This window comes from Pristis pectinata, chromosome 18, assembly GCF_009764475.1.
Source record: "Pristis pectinata isolate sPriPec2 chromosome 18, sPriPec2.1.pri, whole genome shotgun sequence".
Classification (NCBI taxonomy): Eukaryota; Metazoa; Chordata; class Chondrichthyes; order Rhinopristiformes; family Pristidae; genus Pristis; species Pristis pectinata.
Genome location: NC_067422.1, coordinates 18,517,466 through 18,523,946, shown reverse-complemented (window position 1 = coordinate 18,523,946; position 6,481 = coordinate 18,517,466).

Genomic DNA, 6,481 nt, shown 5'->3' with positions numbered 1-6,481 from the left:
AGCAGAAAAATGCTAGCAATACACAGTAGGTCAGTCAATTGTAACATTAACTTTGTTTTTCTCTCTTTTCATCTCAAAAATGTTGGGAAGAGTAAGGTAGCATGTAATCTTTTATTGTGTCAACGTGGTGAAAAGGAACAATTAGACCTCCAATAGAAAAGCAAAACAAATTGTTGATGCTGGATATTTGAAATAACAAAAGTAATCTCTGATGAGAGAAATAGAGTTAGTGTTTCAGGTTGATGACCTTTGAGTAGAACTAGTAAAGTTAGAAATCAAAAATGTTTTAAATTACGGAGAAGGGGGAAATATGCAGAGAAAGGAATATCCATGATAGGGTGGGGATGAAGAGAGGCTGAATGATGCAAGTGTTGATAGCACTGGTTGAGAGAGGGTGGTGAAGGTTTGTTAATTGCAGCGCATTCGTACAATGAAAATAATGTGTTCTGTATATTACTAATGGATTACCTTTCATACCACATTCTGAGATATTCCATTTGAAGCAGAAGATGAACTAAGTGAAAGAAGGATGTTTTATTTCGATGAATGACAGAAATTTGTATGTTACTCATGGCTATTTTGTTCAATGACAGGCAGGAATACTTTTAAACAAATGTAATTGCGAAAGGGTATGTGCATAGATCCATGGCAGGTTGAGCGGAGAAGCATAAATAATGAAGAGGAAAGAGAAACTTCAATAGTTCTACGAATTTATTAAGCTAAGCCATTGATTTGATCACCTTTAATCAGGATAGTGGTAAATCATAGCGGCTTGACAATTGGGATCAACCTTGTAGGTTAGAAAGCAGAAATTAGTGATACTTCCATGTCCTTATTGAGTGAGGCTAAGGAAGGGTAGAATGAGTTCAGCTTTGATGTCCACTCCATGACTGAATAGTTTGCTCCTTCTCACTGTCAAAGCTCAGACATGAATAATAATCATGTGATCAAGTTACCAATTTCCGTATAACTGCACACAGCAAGGAGTCTAAGCTGAGGTGAAAAAAAAAGTATTGCTGTTGTTGAAAGGATGAGGAAAGAAGATTTGCAAAAAGAAAATTAAACTGTAGCGAGACAGGTAAATAGCAAATCCTTATTCATCGGCAACGTCCTTCATCATTGGTTTAATCTCAATTGAAATCAGTGTGTGAGGAGTTCCCTGGAATGCATTATGCACATTATATTTTAAGGGAGCTGTAGTTCTTGGACAGAAACTGACATGATGATTTTCATTGTGCTCACAAGAACCAATACCAATTGTGTCGATTCAATTTAACACAATTAGCAGATAATTGCATAGCTCAGAGATCTCGGAATCCGGATGTTGTTTCTTGTGTAGGATTTGTTAAGTAGAAATGAAAATAATTAAACTGAGGTTCAATATCATGAATTAGGTAGATATTTAGGTAATATTATGTGCAACTTTTCCAATTACACTCTTAAATTCCAGTTGGTGATACCCTCAGCACAATAGGCATTGAGGTTATGTTGTGTCTAGTTATGATAAACCAATCATTTTAAACTCTATTGCTGATATCACTATCATAGAATAGAGAGGAAGAATCAAAAATATTCACTACAGTTCCCCACATCTTTTTTTTTAGCACATTCCATTTCCAATGATCGATGTGGCATAGTGGTGGATTTGAGATTCAGTTTGAGTTTAAATATTTTATGAAGTTAGACCTTGGAGGAATGTGTAACAGTTTTTACTTATGTGAAACATCAGTGTTTTCAATGTAACATGTAAATGTCAGTTACAGGAAGCACATCCACGTGTGAAAAACATCAACAGGTAGGTTAGAGTACGTTATTAAGTAATTTTTGTTGCTGATGTTTTTCTACAACTCCAATGCACACTTCAAATAATTATCAGGATAGAAGATGACTGTACTATCATCCCAGTATTCCTATTTCTCAGTTATAAGAAACCAGGTCAGATACTCATTTCACATTTTATCTGAAAAATGAGCATTTTGTCTCAGATGGAATGTTTCAATAAATATAATTGAATAAGTGTATGAAATCAACTGAAGTAAAAGAAACAATAAAATTAAGTATATATGCTGCAGTCTATGCCTGAAACCTCTCCTCAATGTTATACTTCATCATTTATGGATAAATGGTGTACAACAATACAGGAGTGGAGTTTAGAAGAAAGGGGAGCTGTTGGGGAAGGGGAAATAATGGAATGTGGAGCATAACAGGCCTGAAATGCAGTTGAGATTATCTTATCTTTGAGATTTCTTTTACCTTTGGAGAATCCCTTTGGTTGAGGTGAGAAAAGGAGGTTTCCCTTCAACCTTAACAATTTTGGCATGGTGTACTATCTGTTTATTTGCACCTTTTTATTGGTATTGAAAAGTTAACTTAATCTTATTCACAGTACAATGTGGAAAGGACAATAAATTAGCAATGAACCAACAATGAACAAATGGTCAAATGTAATCTTAAAAATGTAATTGTGAGAGTTCCATCTAATGTAAACAGTCATTTCTCACTGTTTTGGTTCTCTTACTTGGAAACCTTTTCTTTTGTGGAAATGACATTTTTTATACAGGAAACCAGAAGGTATGTTCTTGGCTTGGCTTTCAATTTTTATTTCATTTTTTTTTCAAGGGTAAGTGAGCATTAAAGACCAGGATGATTCTACATTCAATCCCTGTCTAATAAAGGGAACATTATAGCTGTTGCTACTAGTCTTGAGGCTTGAAAACATCCCTGATTGCTATTGACCACTGCTGGAAAAATGCAAATATAAGGCACTGCATGAATATTAGCTCGTGTCTAATTCACACAAGAGTAGCTCATTAGTAAGACACTGGAGAACTGCCATCACTCATGAGGTTATACCTTGACTTCGGTTAGTGCATTCATTAAAGAAAGAGAAGATATTGATTAGGAAAAATGGATGCTACTCAAACAAGGCTATCTTCATAAATGGTCTTCAGTAAAAGCATTTACTACTTAACCCTTAAAAATAATAATGCTGAAAAATCTGCTGCCATTCTGGATATTACTGAAAAGACTGGATATTACTGAAAATGCTTTAGGCTCTTCTAGCCTGTACAATAAACACTGAATTCATTATCCTACACAGTTGCGCACTTATTCAAATTATTCAATTTTGCACAATCAATGGTCTTGCAATAAGTATTTGGGACTACCTTATCACTCTCTTCTTGATAACAGAATTTCACTGTCGCCCTTAAATGTGCAAAATGCACAATTTTTAACTGCATCCGAAGAAGCGATTAATTCAAATTTTAGATGTAGTCTTTTAGTACCTGCAAGACAAGACTATTAGAGTCAAAATCATACAGCACAGAAACAGGTGCTTTGGCTGATCAAGTTCGCACCAACCATTGGGCACCCGTTTACACTAATCTCATTTTATTTTTCCCATGTTCCCCTTAACTCACCTCAAGATTCTACCACTCAACTCCACACTAGAGCAAATTGGTTGCCAATTAGCCTACCATGTCTTTTGGATGTGGGAGGAAATTGAAGTACCCGAAGGAAACATGTGCAGTCACAGCAAGAATGTGCTAGCTCCATACAGAATGCACCAGAGATCAAGACTGAACCCAGATGTACTAGATGTGCTATTTGTTGCTAGCTCTCCACAATGCAGAATTTGTATGGCATACCACTAATATTTCAGAACTCTTTTAATTTAAATTTGGGGCAAGAATTAACAAACAACTGTAAACCTTGTAAACTTTGTGCATCTTAAGAATAGTTTATGCCATAGGCTTTCCAATTAAAATAGAACAACATCCAATAAGTGACAAGTTGGACTACACCTAGATTCTAGTGGAGTATGACACCAGGCTATAAAGTCTAAGGCATAGCGCATCATTCTTTTGCATTTTAAAATATTTTTTTTAAACCATAAAATCAATCACTAAAAATGATTGGGAACTCCATGCTCATTATGCACTTGCACAGGCCTCCATTTTTATATATTTGCATAAATTAAGCATGGTGGCTGGCTGCTTGCATCAATGACAATGATCAGCATGCTCAGCACGATTGATGACACTGTTGTTAAACTGTAGTATGAATATGTGCTTTGCGGACTGTGTGGTCTTTAAATGGAGGAGCATGCCTTAACCCCTGCTCCATGTTAATTAAAGTACCTGTCCTTGCATGAGCTGCAATCAGGGAGTCCAGCATTGTAGTGAAGGATGGTCCTGAAGTTGTCCATCTCTCAGTTAAGTTGTCCTCCTTTCCTATAGGGGCAAGGATTACAGGAATACCAAACTCTGACTGCCAAACAGCAAGATGCATCACAATCAGCTGATAACCTCCCTGACACGAGGGCAAACTGCCTCAGAGCGTCTCACTGAGATCTGTGTTTTCAAGAACTTCCTCCATGCCAGGATATCACAGAGCTAAGTTTGTATTTCTTGTAACTAATGCATTTTTCCCACATTCACACACAAAGCCTCAGATTCACAATTATTGTGCACATGTTGCATTGTGTGGGCTTTGGAGTATTGATTCCCGACGAAACTGGTCAAGTCCCCTAGGGACATGCTGCACCTCTTTAATGCACAGTTTTGGATGCTGAGTAATTTCAAGGCCACCCACTCTTACCTTAGATATACATTTAGATGTTTTCCCTTCCCTGAATTCCTGCTGCATGACGTATTGTTCTTGTATATTATGTTCACTCAATGACATCATTTTCCCAATCTCTACTACATGTATTTTCTATTTGTGACACAAAAGCCATCTTAACCTGTTCTTTGCTTATGCCTAATACAAATAGTATTCTTTCCAGTTGCAAGTGAAACTTAAAATATATTTGTCGGTAACCCTTTGTCTGTTTGTCAGCTGGTTTTGTATTCATCCAAAATTACAAAGAATATCAACATATCAATGATGGATTCCATCTGAGCCTCACTGAAAATGCAGACATTAGTTTGATACTTTCCACCATCTTATGATATACAGTATTTCTATCCCCTATCCTTTCTCAAAAGTATGATAATACAAGAAAAACTAGACTCAACTATCAATGCATGTCATTTCTCAAAGCAACATTTGAAACTTCAGGCCTAAAATACATCATAATTACCTATTACTATATATTTGATGAATGTAAAATGCACTGAGTGTATTGGGCAAATGTTTCTGTTGACATGAAATTCACAATAAAGTCAGGAAGAGGGGAAACAATGATAAAACTAATGTATTCAAACATCATGAACAAAAGCATAACAGGGAAAAAAAGATCACATAGCATTGAAGTACTGTGTACAGTGAAACACACTTATAAAACCATTATATTGCTGCAGACAGAATAAATTCGGCAAAATGTTAACTATAAGTAGCTTAAACTACTCAAAGAATAGTACAAACATACTGATTCACAAAAGCAAATATAACAGAAAATTCACAAATTTAACTGATAATTAAAAAAAAATAGAGATTTTAAATTCTCATTGTAAAGCAGGTTTTCCATCAACCACCAGAAAATATCACAGTTTGTGAATGATAATAACACTGATCATAAACCAGTTCAGAGATTTGGACTCACTGGCAAAATAGAAAGTTGGACATATGCAAAACATTGAAGCATTTTTTTTTCATACAGCCTTTCTACAGGATGATAGAAGTCAGATTTCCAGCAAGAAGCTGAAATACTATCTGGAAGCACATCCCTTCAGCTTGAACTTACCATAAAGACATATCTGTCATTCATTGCACAAACATAAGGTTGAAGTATGAAGACTCTTGCTACCTCACAATGTTGATTTCTACAGTAAATGTATTTTACTTCATGATTTTAAATCGCATAGGATTAAAAACAATATCATTTCAGAAAATTTAAGAAAATATATAGAAACACTTTTTTTGTACAAAGCTCACAAATATTGTCAAAAAAAGGGACTGACTAATGTTTGCAATTGGCATTTCCCTTTGGCCATCATTTGCATCCAGGGATTTTTTAAAAATTCTGGTTGGTTGCATCATATTTTTAAAACGGATAGCCAGAGAAAAATAAGATTTCATATTATTCTTCAGGTTAGACTGAAATCAAAAGAATAAAAGTAAGAGAGAAAATAGTTTTATTGTTTTTTGTGACAAATGTAGCTGCAAGATGAAAGAATAAATATGAATTTTTATGCACGCCAAGGGCTGAAGAATGAATACTTTCCAATTTGTATACTCAGGGGATGATTTTTAAATGGGATGGCCAATGTAATGTAGCAGTAGCGACTTGAAAATTGCTTTGGGTGACATCCTTTATTCCAGTGTTTCAGTCAGTGTCATCTTGGCAGCAGATTTTATATAATGGACAAAGTATCTACCTGCTTCATGCAGGGAGGCCTAATGTTCCACAAGCTACATAGGGATATGATAGGTATTATAATATACAAATGTAGAGAACAAAGCAACTGGTGGCTGAATTGTTACTGATGGAGGGCATTTTATGAGATCAGTTGAAACTTGTCATGCTTGTTGGAAG